The following is a 26,294-nucleotide window of genomic DNA, read 5'->3' on the forward strand; positions in this document are numbered from 1 at the left end:
CTTGAAAGGGATTAAAGACCTAAATGTAAGATTGGGTACTGTAAAACTCCTAGAGAAAAATATAGGCAGAACAGTCTTTGACATAAATCTCAGCAAAATCTTTTTGGATCTGTCTCCTAGGGTAAGGGAAATAAAAACAAAGATAAACAAATGGCACCTAATTAAACTTAAAAGCTTTTGCACGGCAAAGAAAACCATAAGCAAAATGAAAAGACAACCTACAGAATGAGTGAAAATATTTGCAAATGTTGTGACCGACAAGAGATTAGTTTCCAAAATATACAAACAGCTCATACAGCTTAATATCAAAAACACACAGAACCCAATCCAAAAATGGGCAAAGGATCTGAATAGATATTACTCCAAAGAAGACATACAGACGGCCAACAGGCACATGAAATCAATGCTCAACATTGCTAATTATTAGAGAAATGCAACTCAAAACTACAGTGAGTTATCGCTTCATATCGGTTGGAATGGCCAAAGTCTACAAATAATAAAAGCTGTAGAGCAGGGGTCTCCAGCCCCCAGGCTGCACAGCATGAGGTGAGCGGCAGGCAAGCAAGTGAAGCTTCGTCTGCTGCTCCCAATCGCTCCCCAGCGGTCGCATCACCGCCTGACCAACTTCAACCCTCGTCCATGGAAAAACTGTCTTCCATGAAAGCGGTCTCTGGTGCCAAAAAAGGTTGGGGACCACTGCTGCAAAGGGTGTGGAGAAAAGGGAACCCTCTTGCACTGTTGGTGGGAATGTACATCGGTGCACCAACTGTGGAGAACAGTATGGAGGTTCCTTAGAAAACTAAAAATGGAGTTATCATATGATGCAGGGCATATATCTGGAGAAAACTGTAATTCACAAAGATACATGCACCCCAGTGTTCATTGCAGCAGTATTTACAATCCCCTATATTCCTCTAAGTGTGCTTGGAAGGACCACAGGTATGCAGCGATGACTAGATGACACCTCATACAAGAGAGCCCTCTGGTGGAAACTGGCCGATGTGGACCATTGCTTGCCTGGCCCCAGGCCTGGGCTCATATAAAAGAATGAAATGTCTGCTCAGGCCACAGATGGTTTTAAATCCAACTCAACCTCAGTCAAGGGTGTTAGTGCCCCAGAGGTCACATAAGGTTTGATTTTCTTCTTCCCTCGCACTTGGGGAGGGTGGTGCTGGCCCCACTCTGCCTGGTTCCTGCGTAGCCTTGACATGCACAGCTCTCAGTAGACAGGAGTGGGTGTATGTAGACGCGGTGCAGCAAACTACCAGCCCCCAGGTGCTGCCTTCCTGAGGGCTGGTGAAGCCCTCCTGGGACTGGATGGATCCTTCCGCCCAGCCAAGTGGGCAGCAGTAGATGGTCAGGCTCAGACAGGAAAGCCCCTGACTTCCAAACATCCAGGCAGCCATCTGTGGTCCTCCAGCTCAGGCCAGTCTGGGCCCTGTCAAGCTCCTGTGGCCAATTACTGAGCTGACCTTGCTGCTGGGCAAATGAACAGCTACCTGGGCAGCCTAGACAGTCCCTGGAATTTTTCAGTTCCCAACGTTCACATGGTTGAGACAAGTGTCCGCTCCCTCAGAGCCTCTTAGCCTGCCAAGAGAGGTCATAACCCAGCAAGCATTGAATATGGCCCTGGTCCCAACCACCACATAGCAGATTGTGGTGTGCTATCCTGTAGGCTTCTGGTTATAATAACCTTGGACATTCATACTCCTGAGAATCAAATGTATGGGAGCAACTGTACCTCCACCCTGGCAGTTTTACACTTTAGTTGGGTTGTGTTAGAGTTTTTTGTATATTTGAGACAGAGCCTTTATTAGGTATGTGTTTGCAAATACTTTTTCTCCCAGTTTGTGGCTTGCACTTTGATTTTCTGAATAAGGTCTTTCACAGAGTAGAAATCTTTAATTTTTATAAAGTCCACAGTATTCCTTGCACTTTTTTTTTGTGGATAGGCTTTTTGTGCTGTGTGTTAAAACTCAAAACTCATGATCTACATGACCAAACCCAAGGACATATAGATTTTCTTCTCTGTTTTGTTCTATAATTTTGAATAGTTTTGCATTTAAAATTTGTCTATGAAAATTTTTCAGTGAATTGGGGTAAGTTTTAAAGTTTGCACCTACATTCATTTCATTCCATATGGTTTCCAATTAATTGTTCCTTAACTACTTTGGAGAACTTATGGGGTATAGTCTCCAGTTCAGTTTGAATTTGCACAGTTTAATGGATTTAGCAGTTCCACCAGCAGGAGGCGGTGTCTCAAGTGCCATGGGAGGGAGGCGCGGCCTGCACTTCCGAGACTGACCAAAAAGTGGCGCTGAGCTCGCCCCCTTCCGAACCACAGCACCTGTGCATTCCCAGCGCAATCAATTCTGAGTGCAGCTGAGAGGGGTACGGGTTCGGGTTAGGGTTCCGGTTAGGGCTCGGGTTAGGGTCTAGGGTTAGGGTTTAGGTTTAGGGTTGCCATTAGGGTTAGGGTTAGGGTACAGGTTAGGGTTAGGGTTAGGGTACGGGTTAGGGTTAGGGTTAGTGTACGGGTTAGGTTTAGGGTATTTATTAAACCTCTCCCACTCTCTAGATACCACTTAGCACGTAAAGGAATATTATTTCGGGTCCAGCCATGGAGAAGATTTTAGACACTAGGATAAGATAAAGAACACACACATTATAAATAAATCACATTAGGATTCTTTTTTGAACCTGTACATTAAAACAGTAGTGCTTAGGAAATCTAATGGAGGCAAAAGCAGTAAAGGGAAGTTTTATGGGAATAACATCACAGATTTTCTGTAGAGCACACAGATTTTGAGTGGTTAGAAAGTCAAGGAGGAATGCTTTCGTTCTGAAGATATAAACCCTCTTCTAAATTGAGCTGTTACTGGAAGTTAGAAATTTTTTTTTGCGGTTGTGTTGCTTTGTGTTTTCATGATTATTCTGCTTGCATCTCCCTTGTTAAACCTTTGATTTGGGGAAGAGTGCCATTACTGGAAATGAGTTTACAGAATTATTCTCAAAAACAGAAGGAAATTGTTCTCACTTAAATATTAAATAAACTCTATACTGGTGTACTAACAGAATTATGATTCAGGGATAATAATTCTATGAAATGTAATTAAACACACAATATATATTTTTTTCTTTTAAATTTCCATTGTTACTTTTTTAAAGTACAATTATAATTCAAGTACTTTGTAACAAGTGAAATTTAAAAAGACTAAAGGAAAAGATAATATTTTACCATTTGCCATCCTTTCCTACTCCCTGAAACGATCAGCATAATGTGTAACTTTCTCATTTTATCCAGGTGTTCCTTACGTGTGGAACATCATGTTCCTCACTGTAGAAAAACAGATTTAGCTCTCACACTTTTTATAGGCTACATAACAGTCCGTAGAACAGAAGTACCAACTATTTCAGACTTAGGTTTTTGAGGGCCACTCAGGTTAATTTCTGTTTTATTTTGTTGTTCTGTTAATCTGTTTTAATGCCAGAAAAAATATATTTTAAAATACAAAAAAAATTAAGTTAGGGGTAAGGATTATGGGTTAGGGTATGGGTTAGGGTATGGGTTAGGGTTAGGGGACATGTTAGGGTTAGGTTATTGGTTAGGAGTAGGGTACAGGTTAGGGTTAGGGTGCCGGTTATGGTTAGGTTTAGGGTACGGGTTAGGGTTAGGTTATGGGTTAGGGTTAGGGTACAGTTTAGGGTATGGCTACAGGTTAAGGTTAGGTTACGGGTTAGTGTTAGGATAGGGGTTAGGATTAGAGTATGGGTCAGGGTATGGGTTAGGGTTAAGGTTAGGGTATGGTTTAGGGTACAGGTTAGGGTAGGGCTATGGGTTATGGTTATGGTTAGGGTACGGGTTAGTGTTAGGGTACAGTTTAGGGTATGGCTACGGGTTAGGGTTTGGATATGGGTTAGGGGACGGGTTAGTGTTAGGGTATGGGTTAGGATTAGGGTTAGGGTTAGGGTTAGGGTATGGGTTAGGGTTTGGGTGCGGTTTAGGGTACAGGTTAGGATTAAGGTACAGGTTAGTGTTAGGGTACAGGTTAGGGTTAGGGTTAGGGTACGCGTTAGGGTTATGGTACGTGCTAGAGTTAGGGTATTTATTAAACCTCTCCCAATCTCTAGACACCACTTGGCACTTAAAGGAATATATTTTGGAGTCCAGCCATGGAGAAGATTTTAGACACTAGGATGAGATAAACAACACACACATTATAAATACATCACATTAGGATTCTTTTTTGAACCTGTACATTAAAACAGTAGTGCTTAGGAAATCTATTGGAGGAAGAAGCAGTAAAGGGATGTTTTACGGGAATAACATCACAGATTTTCTGTAGAATACACAGATTTTGAGTGGTTAGAAAGTCAAGGAGGAATGCTTTTCTTCTGAAGATATAAACCCTCTTCTAAATTGAGCTGTTATTGGAAGTTAGAAATTTTTTGTTGCTGTTGTATTGCTTTGCGTTTTCATGATTATTCTGCTTGTATCTCCCTTGTTAAACCTTTGATTTGGGGAAGAGTGCCATTACTGGAAATGAATTTAAAGAATTATTCTCCAAAACAGAAGGAAATGGTTCTCACAAAAATATTAAGAAATAATCTCTGCACTGGTGTACTAACAGAATTATGATTCAGGGATAATAATTCTATGAAATGTAATTAAACACACAATATATTCTTTTTCTTTTAAATTTCCATTTTTATTTTTTAAAGTACAATTATAATTCAAGTTCTTCATAACAAGTGAAATTTTAAAAGATTAAAGGAAAAGATAATATTTTACCACTTGCCAACCTTTCCCACTCCCTGAAATGACCAGAAAATTGTGTAGCTTTCTCATTTTATCCAGGTGTTCCTTACATCTGGAACATCATGTTTCTCACTGTAGAAAAAAAAATTAGCTCTCACACTTTTTATAGGCTACATAACAATCCATAGAACAGAAGTACCAACTATTTCAAACTTAGCTTTTTGAAGAACACTCAGGTTACTTTGTTTTATTTTGTTTCCCTGCTAATATGTTTTAACCCCAGAAAAATAATACTTAAAATACAAAAATTAAAGAAGTTAAGTTAGGGGTAAGGATTAGGGTTTAGGGTATGGTTTAGGGTACAGGTTAGGGTACGGGTTAGGGTTAGGGTACAGGTTATTATTAGGGTACAAGTTAGGGTACGGTTTAGGGTACAGGATAGGGTATGGATTAGGGTTAGGGTTATGGTTATGGTTAGGGTTAGGCTACGGTTTAGGGTACAGGTTAAGATACGGCTACGGGTTAAGGTTACGGTACATGTTAGGGTATGGGTTAGTGTTAGCGTACGGGTTAGGATTAAGGTACAGATTAGGGTTAGGTTTAGGGTTAGGGTTAGGGTATGGTTTAGGGGACAGGTTAGGGTATGGCTACGGTTTGGGTTAGGTTACTTCTTAGGGTACGGGTTAGGGTATGGGTTAGGGTTAGGGTATGGTGTTAGGGTTTGGGTTAGGGTTAGGGTACAGGTTAGGGTACGGCTATGGGTTAGGGTTAGGGTGCGTGTTAGGGTACGGGTCAGTGTTAGGGTATGGGTTAGGATTAGGGTACAGGGCAGGGTACGGTTTAGGGTACAGGTCAGGGTTAGGGTTAGGGTACAGTTTAGGGTACAGGTAAGGGTACGGATAGGGGTTACGGTTAGGGTACGTGTTAGGGTATGGGTTAGTGTTAGTGTACAGGTTAGGATTAGGGTACGGGTTAGGGTAAGTGTTAGGGTTAGGGTTAGTGTTAGGGAGCGTGTAGAGTTTAGGGTACAATTTAGGGTACGACAACAGGTTAGAATTTGGGTATGTGCTAGGGCACGGGTTAGGGTTAGTGTACGGGTTAGGATTAGGGTATGGGATAGTGTAAGGGTTAGGGTTAGGGTTAGGTTTAGGGTTAGGGTATGACAACAGGTTAGGCTTAGGGTACTTGTTAGGGTATGGGTTAGTGTTAGTGTACGGGTTAGGATTAGGGTACCAGTTAGTGTAAGGGTTAGGGCTAGGGTTAGAATTAGGATTAGGGAACGGGTACGGTATAAGGTACAGGTTACGGTATGACAACAGGTTAGGGTTAGGGTACAGGTTAGTGTTGGTGTACGGGTTAGGTTCAGGGTATGGGTTAGGGTAAGGTTTAGGTTTAGGTTTAGGCGTAGAGTTAGGGAACGGGTATGCTTTATGGTACTGGTTAGGGTACAACAGGTTAGGGTTAGGGTTCTTGATAGGGGAAGGTTTAGTGGTAGTGTACTGGTTAGGATTAAGGTATGGGTTAGGGTAAGGGTTAGGGTTAGGTTTAAGGTTACAGTTAGGGTTATTGAAAGGGTACGGTTTAGGGTACAGGTTAGGGTATGACAACAGGTTAGGGTTAGGGTATGTGTTAGGGTATGGGTTAGTGTTAGCGTACCGGTTAGCATTAGGGTAATGGTTAGGGTAAGGCTTAGGGTAAGGGTTAGGGTTAGTGAACGGGTACGGTTTAGGGTACAGGTTAGGGTATGACAACAGGTTAGGGTTAGGGTACGTGTTAGGGTACGAGTTAGTGTTAGTGTACAGGTTAGGATTAGGGTACAGGTTAGGGTAAGGGTTATGGGTAGTGATAGGGAACGGGTACTGTTTAGGGTACAGGTTAGGGTAGGACAACGGTTTAGGCTTAGGGTACATTTTCGGGTACGAGTTAGTGTTAGTGTATGGGTTAGGATTAGGGTATGGTTTAGGGTAAGGGTTAGAGTTAGTGTTAGGGTTAGGGAACGGGTATGGTTTAGGGTACAGTTTAGGGTACGACCAGGGGTTAGGTTTAGGGTACGTGTTAGGGTATGGGTTAGTGTTAGTGTATGGGTTAGGATTACGGTATGGGTTAGGGTTAGGTTTAGGATTAGGGTTAGGGAACAGATATGGTTTAGGGTACAGGTTAGGGTACTACAATGGTTTAGGGTTAGGGTACGGGTTAGGATTAGGGTAGAGGTTAGTGTAAGCGAAAGCGTTATGTTTAGGTTTAGGGTTAGGGAATGGGTACGTTTTAGGATACATGTTAGGGTACGACAACAGGCAAGGGTTAAGCTACATATTAGGGTATGGGTTAGTGGTAGTGTACGGGTTAGAATTAGGGTACGGTTTAGTGTAAGGGTTAAGGCTAGGGTTAGGGTTAGGTTTAGGTTTAGGGAATGGGTACTGTTTAGGGTACAGCTTAGGGTACGACAACGGGTTAGGGATAGGCTACGTGTTAGGATAAGGGTTAGTGTTACTGTACGGGTTAGGATTAGGGTATGGGTTAGGTTAAGGTTTAGGGTTAGTGTTAGGGTGAGGGTTAGGGTTAGAGTTAGGGAATGTGTACGGTTTCGGGTACAGTTTAGGGTATGACAACGGGTTAGGGTTAGTGTACGTGTTAGTGTATGGGTTAGTGTTAGTGCACAGCTTAGGATTAGGGTACAGTTTAGTGTAAGGGCTAGGGTTAGGGTTAGGGATCGGGTACTGTTTAGGGTACAGTTTAGGGTACTACAATGGGTTAGGATTAGGGTACGGGTTAGGGTAAGGGTTAGGGCTAGGGTTACGGTTAGGTTTAGGGTTAGGGAACGAGTACAGTTTAGGGTACAGCTTAGTGTACGACAACGGGTTAGGGTTAGGGTATGTGTTAGGATTAGGATTTGGGTTAGCGTAAGGGTTAGGGTTAGGCTTAGGGAACGGGTACGGTTTAGGGTACATGTTAGGGTATGACTTAGGGTTAGGGTACCTATTAGGCTATGGGTTAGTGTTAGTGTATAGTTTAGGATTAGGGTATGGCTTAGGGTAAGGGTTAGGGTTAGATTTAGGGAACGGGTACAGTTTGGGGTACAGATTAGTGTACTACAACGGGTTAAGTTTAGGGTATGGGTTAGGATTAGGGTACAGGTTAGTGTAAGCATAAGGGTTAGGGTGAAGGTTAGGGTTAGGGTTAGGCAATGGGTACGGTTTAGGGTACAGGTTAGTGTACGACAATGGGTAAGGGTTAGGGTACGTGTTAGGGTACAGGTTAGTGTTAGTGTATGGGTTAGCATTGGGGTACGGGTAAGGGTTAGGGTAAGGTTTAGGTTTTGGGTTAGCTTTAGGGAACTGGTACGGTTAAGGGTACAGTTTAGGGTACGACAGCGGGTTAGGATTTGGGTACGTGTTAGGGCATGGGTTAGTGTTAGTGTATGGGTTAGGATTAGGGTATGGTTTAGTGTAAGGGTTAGGGTAAGGGTTAGGTTTAGGTTTAGGGTTAGGGTTAAGTTTAGGGAACGGGTATGGTTTAGGGTACAGGTTACAGTACAACAACTGGTTAGGGTTAGGGTACCTGTTGGGGTACAGGTTAGTGTTAGGGTTAGGGTTAGGGTTAAGTTTAGGGAACGGGTATGGTTTAGGGTACAGGTTACAGTACAACAATTGGTTAGGGTTAGGGTACCTGTTGGGGTACGGGTTAGTGTTAGTGTATGGGTTAGGATTAAGGTACGGGTTAGAGTAAGGCTTCGGGTAAGAGTTACGGTTACGGTTACGGTTAGGGTTAGGGAACGGGTACGGTTTAGGGTACCGGTTAGGGTACGGCAACGGGTAAGTGTACCCTTTTTCCTTTCAATGTTTCATATAGAGGCCCAGCTATTAGACTGTAGTTAGAGATCCAGATGCAGCAAACCCCGGCCTCCCCAGGAACCTCTAAGCTGTCTTCTAGTTTTCGAAGTGGTATGGCTGCAATGGCTTCTTCCCTTTCCTGCAATGGGCTTCTCCTCCGACCAGGCAGGTCGCCTTAGTCTTTGATATTTGAGCCTTTTTATTGGACACCTTCTATCCTTTATTGTCTAGGTAGTTCAGAGGCCTCCTTAGTAGGACTGGCGATCAGAATGTCGTCTGAATATTGAAGGAGGGTTCCCTTTTCCAGAGGTAGAACTCTTAGGTCTTTAGCTAACGTTTCCCCAAAGATGGTGTGGGAATTTTTGAACCGTTGGGGCAGGACGGCCCAGCAGTATTGGGTTTTGTTTTGTTTTGTTTTTGTGGTACGCGGGCTTCTCACTGTTGTGGCCTTTCCCGTTGCGGAGCACAGGCTCCAGATGCACAGGCTCAGTGGCCATGGCTCACGGGCCCAGCCGCTCTGCGGCATGTGGGATCTTCCCGGACCGGGGCACGAACCCGTGTCCCCTGCATTGGCAGGCAGACTGTCAACCACTGCGCCACCAGGGAAGCCCAGCAGTATTGTTTTTGTTGTATGTTGAGTTCTGCCACTCACAAGCCAAAATTTCTTGTAACTCTTGGACTAATGTAATACAGAAGAAGGCATCATTGAAGTCTAATACAGAATACCATGTCCTGGTGGATGGTAGAATGACCAGCAGGGTGTAGGAATTAGAAACTACTGGATGTATAACCTCGGTGGCTTCACTGACGGTCCTGACATCCTTTACCAGGTCCCCAGCAGCCCACGGGGCTCTCGTGGTCAGGCCAATCCCAGGATATGGTGCTCACCTGGGCAGGTCCCCAGCAGCTCATGGGGCTCTCATGGTCAGGTCCCTCCAAGGATATGGGGCTCACCTGGGCAGGTCCACAGCAGCCCATGGGGCTCTCGTGGTCAAGTCCCTCCCAGGGTATGGAGCTCACCTGTGCAGCTACCCAGTGGCCCATGGGGCTGTCATGGTCAGGCCCCTCCCAGGATACAGAGCTCCCCTGGGCAGGTACCCCGGCAGGGCTGGGCACACAGGAACTGTGCACATAGCCCTCATTGCAGAGAACCCCCAGCTCACCTGTCACTCAGAGCTGACACAGAGCACCTCAGAGCAAGACTTGAACTAACAAACAGCAGCTCTGACAGGTCTGTGACCCTGGGCATAACTCTGAGTGGCCTCCCTCCTCCTGGTCTTCCAGAGACTTCCACTGCAGCCAGGACACCAGGCCTCTGTCTCCACCCACCATGCCTCCTCTCCCTGACTCCTGGGTTCCTCTCATTAGGATAGGGTCTTCTTGAAGTTGTCTCCCACTCATGGGCCAGATAAAATTATTAGAAAACAAGCCAGAGCTTCAGTCCCTTGTGTATCCTGACTCTCAGGAGCCCACACCTGTTCCTTGGACCTGGCCGGTTCATCAAGGTCTATTTTCTGCAACTGTGGGCCCATGAGGGGTGAGGATTGGCTGACCTGGGCAGCCTGACCCTGCCGGCCAGCTCTCCCCAGGTGTGCCTGCGTTGAGGTCAATATAAACACCGCTCCAGGCAGCAAGAGCCCCTGCAGCTGGGCCTGACGCCATATCCTCTGCCCCGTCAGCAGTGTCGGGGCTGGGCTGGTGGGTGGGAGTGAGGGGCCATGGCTTTGTGGGTGGCCCGGTGTGAGTGGGGCTCTGCTGGACTTTCTGCAGGAGTTGCCAGTCTGCCACCTGCTAAAGAAGAGGATGTGTCACCCATACCTGCCGCTGGACTTTCTCCCCGGGCAGAGGTGAGGAAGGAGAAAAGCGGTGGGGGCCGGGACAGGAGGGGTATCTCAGTCAGGGAAATGGAAAGCTTCCAGAAGAGCGCCTGGGACCTGGGCCATCCTGGCTGGCCTGCAGGCACCAAGTCAGACAGCGTGCTGTCGCTGGTGTGGCTCCACGGCCCTTCCTGTAGGCTTTCAAGTCCGTGTACATATTCAGGTGCTTTACCTGGGAAGGGTGGGAACAGTTCAGCAGCAGCTGGCCTGGGGCTCAGCTCACGTTTACTCACAGACGCCTCGGCATTGTCCCCCAGCTTTGCAATGAGGACGCTCCTTGCGGGGGGGCTGCTGGCTGCATGGGAGACGATTCCCCACCTCTGACCAACTTCAGAATTGTTTACCACTGGAGCAAGTGCCCTGATAGGCTTTTCCTCTGTATAACTGGTAGGTTCTTTTTTTTCCTTTCTTTCTTTTTTGGTTCAAGGTAGATTTTATTCCTCTTTTTTGTATTTATAGATATAAGCATGGAAATAATTCATTCATATAAATATATCTATGTGAAGGGAAGAACTTTTTTTCTGTTTTATTTTTTTAATTTTATTTATTTATTTTAATTTTTGAATTTTATTTATTATTTTATACAGCAGGTTCTTATTGGTTATCTATTTAATACATATAAATGTATACATGTCAATCCCAATCTCCCAACTCATCCCACACCCCCCATGGCTTTCCCCCCTTGGTGTCCATACATTTGTTCTCTACATCTGTGTCTCTATTTCTTCCCTGCAAACTGGTTCATCTGTACCATTTTTGTAGGTTCCACATATATGCATTAATATACAATATTTGTTTTTCTAACTTACTTCACTCTGTATGACAGTCTCTAGATCCATCGACATCTCTACAAATGACCCAATTTCATTCCTTTTTATGGCTGAGTAATATTCCATTTTATATATGTACCACATCTTTATCCATTCGTCTGTCTGTGGGCATTTAGGTTGCTTTCATTACCTGGCTATTGTAAATAGTGCTGCAATGAACATTGTGGTGAATGTGTCTTTTTGATTTATGGTTTTCTCTGGGTATATGCCCAGTAGTGGGATTTCTGGATTATATGGTAATTCTAATTTTAGTTTTTAAAGGGACCTCCATACTGTTCTCCATAGTGACTGTATCAACTTACATTCCCACCAATAGTGGAAGACGGTTCCTTTTCTCCACACCCTCTCCAGCATTTGTTCTTTGTAGATTTTCTGATGATGCCCATTCTAACAGGTGTGAGGTGATACCTCATTGTAGTTTGATATGCATTTCTCTAATAATTAATGATGTTGAGCAGCTTTTCATGTGCGTCTTGCCCATCTCTATGTCTTCTTGGAAGAAATGTCTATTTAGATCTTCTGCCCATTTTTGTATTTGGTTGTCTGTTTTTCTAATATTGAGCTGCATGAGCTGTTTATATATATTGGAGATTAATCCTTTGTCCATTGATTCACTTGCAAATATTTTCTCCCATTCTGAGGGTTGTCTTTTCGTCTTGTTTGTAGTTTCCTTTGCTTTGCAAAAGCTTTTACATTTCATTAGGTCCCATTTGTTTAGTTTTCTTTTTTATTGCATTACTCTAGGAGGTGGATCAAAAAAGATCTTGCTTTGATTTATGTCAGAGTATTCTTCCTATGTTTTCCTCTAAGAGTTTTATACTGTCTGGTCTTACATTAAGGTCTCTAATCCATTTTGAATTTATTTTTGTGTATGGTGTTAGGGAGTGTTCTAATTTCATTCTTTTACATGTAGCTGCTCATTTTTCCCAGCACCACTGATAGAAGAGACTGTTTTTTCTCCATTGTATAGTCTTGCCTCCTTTGTCGTAGATTAGTTGACCATAGGTGTGTAGGTTTATCTCTGGGCTTTCTTTTTTTTTCTTTTTTTCCTTTTACACCTTTATTGGAGTATAATTGCTTTACAACGGAGTGTTAGTTTCTGCTGTATAACAAAGTGAATCAGCTATACATATACATATATCACCATATCCCCTCCCTCTTGCATCTCCCTCCCACCCTCCGTATCCCACCCCTTTAGGTGGTCACAAAGCACCGAGCTGATCTCCCTGTGCTATGTGCCTTCTTCCCAGTAGCTATCAATGTTACATTTAGTAATGTATATATGTCCATGCCACTCTCTCACTGCGTCCCAGCTTACCCTTCTCCCTCCCTGTGTCCTCAAGTCCTTTCTCTACGTCTGTGTCCTTAATCCTGTCTTGCCCCTAGGTTCTTCATAAACTTTTTTTTTCTTTAGATTCCACATATATCTGTTAGCCTACGGTATTTGTTTTTCTCTTTCTGACTTACTTCACTGTGTAGGACAGACTCTAAGTCCATCCACCTCACTACAAATAACTCAGTTTTGTTTGTTTTTATGGCTGAGTAATATTCCATTGTGTATACGTGCCAGATCTTCTTTATCCATTCATCTGTCGATGGACACTTAGGTTGCTTCCATGTCCTGGTTATTGTAAATAGAGCTGCAATGAACATTGTTGTACATAACTCTTTTTGAATTATGGTTTTCTCAGGGTAAATGCCCAGTAGTTGGATTGCTGAGTCGTATGGTACTTCTATTTTTAGTTTTTTAAGGAACCTCCATACTGTTCTCCCTAGTGGCTTTATCAATTTACATTCCCACCAACAGTGCAAGAGCGTTCTCTTTTCTCCAATAAATCTCTCTCCAGCATTTATTGTTTGTAGATTTTTTGATGATTGCCATTCTGACTGCTGGGAGGTCATACCTCACTATAGTTTTGATTTGCATTTCTCTAATGATCAGTGATGTTCAGCATCCTTTCATGTGTTTGTTGGCAATCTGTATATCTTCTTTGGAGAAATGTCTGTTTAGGTCTTCTGCCCATTTTTGGATTGGGTTGTTTGTTTTTGTGATATTGAGCTACATGAGCTGCTTGTAAATTTTGGAGATTAATCCTTTGTCATTTGCTTCATTTGCAAATATTTTCTCCCATTCTGAGGGTTGTCTTTTCATCTTGTTTATGTTTTCCTTTTCTGTGCAAAAGCTTTTAAGTTTCATTAGGTCCCATTTGTTTATTTTTGTTTTTATTTCCATTTCTGTAGGAGGTGGGTCAAAAAGGATCTTGCTGTGATTTATGTCATAGAGTGTTCTGCCTATGTTTTCCTCTAAGAGTTTTATAGTGTCTGGTCTTACATTTACCTCTCTAATCCATCTTGAGTTTATTTTTGTGTATGGTGTTACGGAGTGTTCTAATTTCATTCTTTTACATGTAGCTGTCCAGTTTTCCCAGCACCACTTACTAAAGAGACTGTCTTTTCTCCATTGTATATTCTTGCCTCCTTTGTCATAGATGAGTTAGCCATAGGTACGTAGGTTTATCTCTGGGCTTTCTATCCTGTTCCATTGATCTATATTTCTGTTTTTGTGCCGGTACCATATAGTCTTGATTACTGTAGCTTTGTAGTATAGTCTGAAGTCAGGACGTCTGATTCCTCCAGCTCTTTTAATTTCCCTCAAGACTGCTTTGGCTATTCGGGGTCTTTTGTGTCACCATATAAATTTTAAGATTTTTTTGTTCTAGTTCTGTAGAAAATGCCACTGGTAATTTGATAGGGATTGCACTGAATCTGTAGATTGCTTTGGGTAGTATAGTCATTTTCACAATATTGATTCTTCTAATCCAAGAACATGGTTTATACCTCTATCTGTTTATATCATCTTTGATTTCTTTCAGCAGTGTCTTATAGTTTTCTGAGTACAGGTCTTTTACCTCCTTAGGTAGGTTCATTCCTACATATTTTATTCTTCTTTTTGCAATGGTGAATGGGATTGTTTCTTTAATTTCTCTTTCTCATCTTTCATTGTTAGTGTATAGGAATGCAAGAGATTTCTGTGCATTAATTTTGTATCCTGCAACTTTACCAAATTCATTGATTAGCTCTAGAAGTTTTCTGGTGGCATCTTTAGGATTCACCATGTGTAATATCGTGTCATTTGCAAACAGTGACAATTTTACTTCTTCTTTTCCAATTTGTATTCCTATTATTTCTTTTTCTTCTCTTATTGCTGTGTCTAGGACTTCCAAAACTATGTTGAATAATAGTGGTGAGAGTGGAAATCCTTGTCTTTTTCCTGATCTTAGAGGAAATCCTTTTAGTTTTTCACCATTGAGAATGATGTTTGCTGTGGGTTTGTCATATACAACCTTTACTATGTTGAGGTAGATTCCCTCTATGCCCACTTTTTGGAGACTTTTTATCATAAATCGGTGTTGAATTTTGTCAAAATCTTTTCCTGCATCTATTGGGATGATCATATTTTTATTCTACAATTTGTTAATATGGTGTATCACATTGATTGATTTGCATATATTGAAGAATCCTTGCATCCCTGGGATAAACCCCACCTGTCATGGTGTATGATCCTTTTAATGTGTTGTTCAATTCTGTTTCCTAGTATTTTGTTGAGGATTTTTACATCTATATTAATCAGTGATATTGGTCTCTAATTTTCTTTTTCTGTAGTATCTTTTTCTGCTTTTGGTATCAGGGTGATGGTGGCCTCATAGAATGAGTTTGGGAGTGTTCCTTCCCCTGAAAATTTCTGAAGAGTTTGAGAAGGTTGGATGTTAGCTCTTGTCTAAATGTCTGATAGAATTCACATCTGATGCCATTTGGTTCTGAACTTTTGTTTGTTGGAAGATTTTTAATCACAGTTTCAATTTCATTACTTGTGATTGGTCTGTTCGTATTTTCTGTTTCTTCCTGGTTCATTCTTGGAAGGTTATACCTTTCTAAGAATTTGCCCATTTCTTCCAGGTTGTTCATTTTTTTTGGCATAGAGTTGCTTGTAGTAGTCTCTTAGGATGCTTTGTATTTCTGTGGTGTCTGTTACAACTTCACCTTTTTCATTTCTAATTTTATTGATTTGAGTCCTCTCCCTCTTTTTCTTGAGTCTGGCTAAAGGTTTATCATTTTTATTTATCTTCTTAAAGAACCAGCATTTAGTTTTATTGATCTTTGCTATTGTTTTTATTTCATTTATTTATGCTCTGATCTTTATGATTTCTTTCCTTCTACTAACTTTGGGTTTTGTTCTTCTTTCTCTAGTTCCTTTAGTTGTAAGGTTAGATTGTTTATTTGAGATTTTTCTGGTTTCTTGAGGTAGGCTTGTATTGCTATAAACTTCCCTGTTAGAACTGCTTTTACTGCATCCCATATGTTTTGAATCATCGTGTTTTTGTTGTCATTTGTCTCTAGGTAGTTTTATGATTTCCTCTTTTATTTCTTCAGTGAGCTCTTGGTTATTTAGTAACGTATTGTTTAGCCTCCACGTGTTTGTGTTTTTTACGGTTTTTTCCCTGTAATTGATTTCTAATCTCATAGCATTGTGGTCGGAACAGCTGCTTGATATGATTTCAGTTTTCTTAAATTTACTGAGGCTTTATTTGTGACCCAAGATGTGATCTATCCCAGAGAGTGTTCCATGTGCCATTGAGAAGAACGTGTAATCTGCTGTTTTTGGATGGAATGTCCTATAAATATCCATTAAATCTATCTGGTCTATTGTGTCATTTAAAGCTTGTGTTTCCTTATTAATTTTCTATCTGGATGATCTCCATTGGTGTAAGTGAGGTGTTAAAGTCCCCTGCTATTATTGTGTTGCTGTCGAGTTCCTCTTTTATAGCTGTTAGCAATTGCCTTATATATTGAGGTGCTCCTATGTTAGGTACAAATATATTTATAATTGTTATATCTTCTTGGATTGATCCCTTGATCATTATGTAGTGTCCTTCTTTGTCTCTTGTAACATCCTTTATCTTAAAGTCTATTTTATCTGATATGAGTATTGCTACTCCAGCTTTCTTTTGATTTTCATGTGCATGGAATATATTTTTCCATCCCCTCACTTTCAGTCTGTATGTGTCCCTAGGTCTGAAATGGGTCTCTTGTAGACAGCATATATATGGGTCTTGTTTTTGTATCCATTCAAGGAGCCTGTGTCTTTTGGTTGGAGCATTTAATCCATTCACGTTTAAGGTAATTATCGATATGTGTGTTCCGATTACTATTTTCTTAATTGTTATGGGTTTGTCTTGGTGGGTCCTTTTCTTCTCTTGTGTTTCCCACTTAGAGAAGTTCCTTTAGCATTTGTTTTAGAGCTGGTTTCGTGGTGTTGAATTCTCTTAGCTTTTGCTTGTCTGTAAAGCTTTTGATTTCTCCATCAAATCTGAATGAGATCCTTGCTGGTTGGAGTACTCTTGGTGGTAGGTTCTTCCCTTTCATCACTTTAAATTTATCATGTCACTCCCTTCTGGCTTGTAGATTTTCTGCTGAGAAATCAGTTGTTAACCTTATGAGAGTTCCGTTGTATGTTATTTGTCATTTTTCCCTTGTTGCTTTCAATAATTTTTCTTTGTCTTTAATTTTTGTCAATTTGATTACTGCGTGTCTTGGCATTTTTTCTCCTTTGGATTATCCTGCCTGGGACTCTCTGTGCTTTGTGGACTTCGGTGGCTATTTCTTTTCCCATGCTAGAGAAGTTTTCGACTATAATCTCTTCAAATATTTTCTCGGGTCCTTTCTCTCTCTTTTCTCCATCTGGGACCCCTATAATGCGAATGTTGTTGCATTTAATGTTGTCCCAGAGGTCTCTTAGGGTGTCTTCATTTATTTTCATTCCTTTTCTTTATTCTGTTCCACGGCAGTGATTTCCACCTTTCTGTCTTCCAGGTCACTTATCCGTTCTTCTGCCACAGTTATTCTGTTACTGATTCCTTCTAGTGTATTTTTCATTTCAGTTATTGTATTGTTCATCTCTATTTGTTTGTTCTTTAATTCTTCTAGGTGTTTGTTCCTTAATTCTTCTAGGTCTTTGTTAAGCATTTCTTGCCTCTTCTCGATCTTTGCCTCCATTCTTTTTCCAAGGTCTTGGATCATCTTCACTATCATTATTCTGAATTCTTTTACTGGAAGGTTGCCTATCCCCACCTCATTTCATTGTTTTTCTAGGGATTTATCTTGTTCCTTGATCTGGTATAAAGTCCTCTGCCTTTTCATTTTCTCTATCTTTCTGTGAATGTGGTTTTCCTTCCACAGGCTGCTGTAGTTCTTCTTGCTTCTGCTGTCTGCTCTCCAGTGATTGAGTCTATCTTAGAGGCTTGTGCAAGCTTCCTCATGGGAGGGACTGGTGGTAGGTTGAGCCATGTGTTGGTCTGGTGGGCAGAGCTTTAATCTGCTTGTCTGTGGATTAAATAAAATTTAATAAAAAGTTTAATCCGCTTGTCTGCTGATGCATGGGGCTGGGTTCCCTCCCTGTTGGTTGTTTGGCCTGAGGCGACCCAGCACTGGAACCTACCTTGCTCTTGGTGGGGCTAATGGTGGACTCTGGGAGGGCTCACGCCAAGGAGTATTTCCCAGAACTTTTGCTGCCAGTGTCGTTGTCCCCATGGTGAGCCACAGCCACTCCCGGCCTTTGCAGGAGACCCTCTAAAACTAGCAGGTATGTATGGTCATTCACCTATGGGGTGACTGCTCCTTCCTCTGGGTCCTGATGTGCAAACTACTTTGTGTGTGCCCCCCCACCCCCAGAGTGGAGTCTCTGTTGAGACTCTGAGTCTCTGAGTGCAGTTGAGACTCTGAGACTCGGAGTGGAGTCGCACAGACTCTGGGTCCTGTGAAGCTTCGATGCTTTGTGGTTCTAGAAATCCTATAGGAGACGGTCCACAGCAGGTGAAGCTAATGCTGTCGGTAGAGGTGGTGAAGCCAAAGATCTGCAGTTCTGACTAGAGGTGCCGATGTATATACAGGACAAAATTATCTCGTGTGAATGTAGTTCAGGCACGTTTAAGATGAATGCAGTCATGTTAATGCCTAACATCTTCTATCTTGTGCCTCTCCTCAGGGACCCCCTCCTCAGTTCCTGAGGCTCCTGTAGGTCATCTGCAGGGGAATGGAGAGTGAGCTCTGTCCAGTCTGAGCCCTGAGTTACCCTGTGTGTATCTTAGGATACTTTGTATTTCTGTGGTGGCTGTTGTAACATCATCTCTTTCATTTCTGATTTATTTGGGCCCTCTCTTTTTTTAAAAAAAGTACTACTGTTGTCTTTTATTCTTTACAGAAGTTTAATAAGTGTTTGATCTACTACCCTTACTCTATGTATACTTTTTGCAGTGAGATTTTTACTTTTGTTTGTTTGCTTGTTACTATCAATAATTAGTGAGACTTCTTTTAAGCTACTTTCAACATTGCTTATAAAGCTGCTTTATTAGTGATGACAGAGCTTTAATGGAAGTCGTGTTCTGGTTGTAAATTAGAATGCAATGTGCCAGCAAAAAGCCCCTTAAGTTTATATCTCATTACTTCTTGTTCTTTTTTTAATTTAATTTTTATTTTTTATCGCAGCAAATTTGATTACAATGTTTTGTTTGTTCTAGGTGTGCAAGATGTGGTTCTTTTACACATATACATGTATCTATACTTCTTCAGATCGTTTTCTCATGTAGGTTATGACACAATGTTGAGTAGTCTTCTCTTGGTATTCCGTAGGTCTTTGGTGATTATATATTTCACATGTGTTTCTATATCTATGTTAACCCCAATATCCTAATGTATCCAATCCTCACACCTTTCCATTTGGTGAACCATAACTTTGTTTAATGAATTTGTGATTGCCTTTCTCTGTGGAAACATCTTCATTGGTATCAATTTTTAGCTAACACCTACAAGTGATATTATAGGATATGTGTCTTTTGCTGTCTGACTTAGTACAATTTGCCTGATTACCTCTGGAATCATCTATGGTGCTGCAAGTGGTATTGTTTCATTTTTTCCTTAGCTAATATTCCATCTGTACATGTACCAGTTCTTCTTTGTCCACTCACCTCTTCATGGACTTTTTGGTTGCCTCCATGTCTTGGCTATTGTAATACTGCTGCAATGCACATTTGCCTGCCTGTGTCTTTCCAATTCTGTCTTCTTATGTTATAGGCCCAGGAGTGGGCCTCCTGTATCATATGGTATCTTAGGGTTTACCTTTTAAATGCACCACGATTCTGTTCTCATTAGTGGCTGTTTCCAGGTTGCATCTCACTTAAACTTGAGGGTATGCATTTCCCCACAACAGCTTCAGCATTTATTGCTTGTAATTTTCTTGCTGATGGATATTCTGACTGGTGTGAGCTGATACCTCTTTGTGGTTGAATTTGCATGTGACTCATAATCCATTGAAATTGAGCTTTAATGCATGTCCTTTTTATTTTTCAAACTGTGATTACAGCTTAGTTCTTCAAAGTGTTTTCTTAAAGTATGTGTCACATTTTGAAATTTATTGGCCATTACCTCCCTCAAGACATTTTGAGGGCAGGTTTCATTTACAGCCCTGCAGTACTTGTTCACATGAAGTGACCATTAGCACAGGCTTTAAAGCTGCTTTTGCAGGTAACGGCCAGAGTGAAGCAGCCTTTCTTCGTTCCCCATGCTGGTACTAGGAAAACAGACCTTCCAGCCAGTGGTCTTCCTCGATTATAAATTAGAGTGGAATGTGCCCGGATAAACCCCCCAAAGCTGATGTCTCCTTACTTTTGTTTGTTTTTTTAATTTAATTTATATTTTTATTGGAGTAATATTCCATTGTGTATATGGACCACTTCTTGGTGCATTCCTCTGTTGATGGACATTTTCGTTGCTTCCAAGTATTGGCTATATTAAATATTGCTGGAGTGCAAGATTGCCAGCCTGTGACTTTTTGATTCTCATTTTCTCAGGTGATAGGCCCAGAAGTGGGTGTGACTGATTGACTAGTAGCTCAATGTTTACCTTTTCAAAGCACCTCCATTGTGTTTTATTAGTGGCTCTTACCACGTCCCCCTTAGAACCGAGGGTACGGATTTCTCCACAATCCCTTCACCATTTATAGTTTGCAGCATTTTTGCTAATGGCCATTCTGACTGCTGTGACCTGATAGGGTTTTGTAATTTGCGTTTGCATGTCTTTAAAAATTCCTAAAATTCATCATTGTTCCACGCCTTTTTCTTTTCTGTTAAAAAAAAAGTGTGAGTGCAATATATCACTTGAAATTGTCTTCTTGGAATGTTTCCCTCTTTTGAATTTTTGGTCGATATTCGACCCCAGGATTTTTTGGAGGGCAAGTGTCATTACAGAACTGCAAGTTTGGTGAATATTTAGTGACCTTTAGCACTGGGTTTAAAGCTGCTGTTGTGGGAAACGGCGACAATGAGGCAGCATTTCTCCATTCCCAAATCTGGGTACTGGGGCAGGAGAGCCTTTCTGGAAGTTGTGTTCCTAGTTTGTAAGATAGAATGGAATGTGCCAGGAGGAACACCCATAAGTTTATGTCTCATTACTTCTTGGTTTTTAAAATTTATTTAATCGGGGTAATGATTAGATATTGTTTGGCCACGTGTACACAGTCTGGTTCATTTGTACAATATATATGTCTATTCATGTTCAGATCCTCTTCCCATGTAAAATATTACAGAGTGTTCCGTAGACCTCCCTTGCTATATGGTCGGTCTTTATGATATATGTATTTAATAGGTATTTGTACACGTATGGTAACCCTAATCTTAATTTTCCATTCCCCCCACATTTCCTTTTAGATAATAGTTTGTTTTCTGAGTCTGTGAGTGTCTTTCTCTGTGGAAATATGTTCATTTGTGTTAATTATTAGATAACGCCTATAAGTGATATCATAGGATATAGGTCTTTTGCTTTCTGACTTACCTCATATTCTGTGATTATCTCCAAGCTCATCTATGGCGCCTCAAATAGCAGTGTTTCATTGTTTTCTATGGCTAGTATGCTATTGTGAGCGTGGACCACTTCTTCTTCATCCATTCATCTGTTGATGGACATTTTGGTTGCTTCACTGTCTTGGCTATTGTGAATAAGGCTGCAGTGCAGCTTTTGCAGCCTCTGTCTTCTGGATGCTGGTCTTCCCAGGGGAGAGGTCCAGCGGTGTGACTGCTGGATTGAATGGTACCTCAATTTTCGCTTTTAGTTGCAGCTCCTTTCTGTTCGCATTATTGGCTGTTACCACTTTACATGTCACCAGCAGCTAGAGGGTACACAGTTCTCTAAAATCCCTTCAGAAATTATTGTTTGTAGACTTTTTGCTGATGGTCAGTCGACTGGTGTGAGTTGAAACCTTTCTGTAGATTAGATTTGCATGAGTCTAATAATTCCTGAAGTTGAGCTTTTACCCATTTTCCTTTTTTTTTTTTTAAAGAGAGTGAGTCAAACTTACCTCTTCATACTATCTTCTTGAAAAATTTGCCAGTTTTGAATTTTATTGTCCATCTCCTGCCTCAGCACAATTGTTTAGGGCAGGTGTCCTTTACAGCTCTGAGTCCTTGTGAATGTTAAGAGACCATTAGATGTGGGCTTAAAGCCGCTCTTGCAGTAAACGGCCATAAGGCGGCAGAATTTCTACATTTCCAACTCTGGGATTTTGGGCAGCAGAGCCTTCCTGGAAATCGTGTTAGTAGGCTGCAAATTAGATTGGAATGTGCCAGGGCACATCCCCAAGAGCTTATATCTCCTTACTTCTTGTTTGTTTTTTAAATTTAAGTTTTATTAATTATCAGAGCAAATTTGATAAAAATATTTTGTTTCTCCTAGATGTACAGAATCTGGTTCATTATATCTATGTATCTGTCTATTTATCTTTGGATCCTTTACAGTGTAGGTTATTACAGAGTGTTGAGTAGACCTCTTTTGGTATTCCATACGTATTTTGTGATTATATATTTCATATGTATTAGTACATGTCTGTTAACCCCCATATCGTAATTCATACATTCCTTACACTTTTCCATTTGGTTAAACATAACTTTTCTTTTCTTAATCCATGCTCTTCCTTCTCTTGTAAATAAGTTCATGGTTATCAATTTTTAGGTAACACCTATAAATGATGTCATAGGATATCTGTCTTTCACTTTCTTTCTTTAATTTGAGTGATTATCTCTAGGTCTTTATATGGTGGTGCAAACGGCACTGTTTCATTGTTTTCCATGGCTAATATTCCATTGCTTACATGGACCACTTCCTCTTTGTGCATTTTTCTGTTGATGGACATTTTGGTTTCTTCCAAATTTTGGCTATGTTAAATGTTCCTGCAGTGCAGGATTGCCAGCCTGTGTCTTTTCCATTCTGCTCTGCTCAGGTGATAGGCACATCAAAGGACCTACCAGATCACATGGTAGCCCAATTTTTAACACTTAAACGCACCTCCATTATGTTCTCACTACTGGCTGTTACCAGTTTACATCCCCCCAGCAGCCAGAGGGTACACAGTTCTCTGAAACCCCTTCAGCATTTATTCTTTGTAGACTTTTTGCTGAAGAACATTCTGACGGCTGTGAGGTGAACATTTCTGTAATTGGATTTGCATGGCTTTATTAGTTGCTGATGTTGCACATTTTTCAATTCCCTTTTATTTTAAAGAAAAAAAGGAAAAGACAAAATGTGCATAAAATATGCCTCTTGAAATTGTCTTCTTGAAATGTTGACGTCTTTTGAATTTTCTTGTCGATTTATGACCCCAGGATTTTTTTTGATGGCAGGTGTCGTTTACAGGCCTGCAATTATTTTGAATATTAAGTGACAAATACCGCTGTTGTGTGAAACGACCAGAAGGCGGCAGCACTTCTCCTTACCGAATCTGCTTACTAGGGCAACAGAGCCATAATGGAAGTTGTGTTGCAGGTTGTAAATTAGAACGGAATGTGCCAGGAAAAGCCCCTTAAGATTATGTCTCATTACTTCTTGTTCGTTTTTTTAATTTAATTTTTATTCTTTATCACAGCAAATTAGATTGCAATGTTTTGTTTGTTCTAGGTGTGCAAGATGTGGTTCTTTTACACATATACATATATCTATTCTTCTTCAGATCCTTTTCCCATGTAGGTTATTACACAATGTTGAGTAGTCTTCTCTTGGTATGCCATAGGTTTTTGGTGATTATATATTTCACATGTGTTTGAATTGTTAACCCCAATATTGTAATTTTTACCCCCAATTGTTAACCCCAATATTATAACCCCAATATTCACCCCAATATTTTAACCCCAATTGTTAACCCCAATATTATATATTTCACATGTGCTTGAACTGTTAACCCCAATATTGTAATGTATCCAATCCTCACACCTTTCCATTTGGTGAACCTGAAGTTGGTTTAATGAATCTGTGATTGCCTTTCTCTCTGGAAGTATCTTCATTGGTATCAATTTTTAGGTAACACCCATAAGTGATACGATAGGATATGTGTCTTCCACTTTCTTACTTACTACCAGTTGCATGATTACCTCTAGATTCCTCTATGATCCTGCAAATATCATTGTTTCATTTTTTTCCTTGGCTAATATTCCATCTCTACATGTACCAGTTCTTCTTTGTCCACTCATCTCTTGATGGACGTTTTGGTTGCTTCCATGTCTTGGCTATTGTAATACTTCTACAGTGCAGATTTACCTGCCTGTGTCTTTCCAATTCTGTCTTCTTAGGATATAGCCCAAGAAGTGGGCCTCCTGGATCATATAGTAGCTCAAGGTTTACCTTTTAAAGGCACTTCCATTCTGCTCCCATTAGTGGCTTTTAGCAGGTTACGTCACACTTCAAATTGAGGGTATGCATTTCTCCAAAACCTCTTCAGCATTGATCGTTTGTAGTTGTTTTGCTGATGGTTATTCTGAGTGTTGTGAGCAGATAACACTTTGTGGTTGGATTTGCATGTGTCTCAAACTCCCTTGAAATTGAGCTTTCAGGCATGTCCTTTTATTTTTCAAACTGTTTTTCATCTGTAATAAAAAACAGATGTATTTATATTACACATGAAAAATCTGTAATAAAATCTGTAATAATTTTATTATTACATAAAATGTAATAATATTTTACATGATGACTTCTTCAAATTGTTGAAGAATGACTTCTTCAACAGATGACTTCTTGAAATTGTTTTCTTGAAGTGTGTGCCACATTTTGAAATGTTTTGGCCTTTACATGCATCAAGACATTTTAAGGGCAGGTTGCATTTGCAGCCCTGCAGTACTTGTGCATATGAAGTGCCCATTAGCACATATTTCAAAGCTGCCATTGCAGGTATCGGCCAGAGGACGGCAGCATTTCTACGTTCCCCACTCTTGTACCGAGGGAAACATACCTTCCTACCAGTGGTGTTCCTCAGTTATAAATTAGAGTGGAATGTGCGCTGATATACCCCCAAAAGCTTACGTTTCCTTACTTATGTTTGTTTTTTAAATTTAATTTCTGTTTTTCTAGTGGAGTAATATTCCAGTCTGTACATGGACCACTTCTTCTTTGTGCATTCGTCTGTTGATGGACATGTTCATTGCTTCCAAGTGCTGTCTATGGTAAATATTGCTGGAGTGCAGTATTGCCAGCCTGTGACTTTTTTTTTTTTTTTTTTTTTTTTTTTTTTAGCAGTACACGGGCCTCTCACTGTTGTGGCCTCTCCAATTGCGGAGCACAGGCTCCGGACACGCAGGCTCAGCGGCCATGGCTCACCGGCCCAGCCACTCCGCGCCACATGGGATCATCCCGGACCGGGGCACGAGCCCATGTCCCCTGCATCGGCAGGTAGACTCTCAACCACTGCACCACCAGGGAAGCCCCAGCCTGTTGTGACTTTGGATTCTCATTTTCTCAGGTGATAGGCCCAACAGTGGGTATGATTCATTGACTCGTAGCTCAATGTTTATCTTTTCAAAGCGTGTGCATTGTGTTTTCATTAGTGGCTCTTACCACGTCCCAATTAACACCGAGGGTATGCATTTTTCCACAACCCCTTCAGCACTTATTGTTTGAAGAATGTTTGCTCATGGCCATTCTGACTGGTGTGAGCTGATAGGTTTTTGTAATTTGGATTTGCATGTCTTTAATAATTCCTAATATTCAGCATTTTCCCACAACTTTCTCTTTTATTTAGAAATAAAAAGTGTGAGTACAATATACCTCTTGAAATTGTCTTGTTGGAAGGTTGCCCTCTTTTGAATTTTGTGGTCGATTTTCGACTCCAGGATTTTTTTGAGGGCAGGTGTCATTTACAGGCCTGCAACGAGTGTGAATATTTAGTGACCATTAGCGCTGGGTTTAACGCTGCTGTGGTGAGAAACGGCCACAAGGCGGCAGCATTTCTCCATTCCCAAATCTGGTTTCCAGGGCAGCAGAGCCTTTCTGGAAGTCCTGTTACTAGGTTGTAAATTAGAATGGAATGTGCCAGGAAAAAGCCCCTGAAAGTTTATGTCTCATTACTTCTTGTTCGTTGTTTTAATTGTTTTAATCGGGGTAATGAGTAGAATACAGTTTGTCCAAGGTGTACACAATCTGGTCCATTCATACATCATATATATCTATTCATGTACAGATCCTTTTCCCATGTAAAGGATTACAGAGTGTTCTGTACACCTCCCTTGCTATGTGCTCGGGCTTTTTGATATGTGCACTTAATCTGTATTTGTATAGGTATGGTAAACCTAATCTTAATTTATACATTGCCACCACCTTTCCTTTTAGATACGCAGTTTGTTTTTTAAGTCTGTGTGTGTCTTTCTCTGTGGAAATATGTCCATTTTTGTCAGTTGTTAGGTAACACCTATAAGTGATATCATAGGATATATGTCTTTTTCTTTCCAACTTACCTCATGTTCTGTGATTATCTCTAGGCTCATCTATGGTACCTCAAAGAGCAGTGTTTCATTGTTTTCCATGGCTAAAGTTCCATTGTGTACATGGACCGCTTCTTTATCCTTTCATCTGTTGATGGACATTTAGGTTGCTTGCACGTCTTTGGCTATTGTGAGTAAGGCTGCAGTGCAGC

Source organism: Pseudorca crassidens, chromosome 14 (genome assembly GCF_039906515.1).
Source record: "Pseudorca crassidens isolate mPseCra1 chromosome 14, mPseCra1.hap1, whole genome shotgun sequence".
NCBI lineage: Eukaryota > Metazoa > Chordata > Mammalia > Artiodactyla > Delphinidae > Pseudorca > Pseudorca crassidens.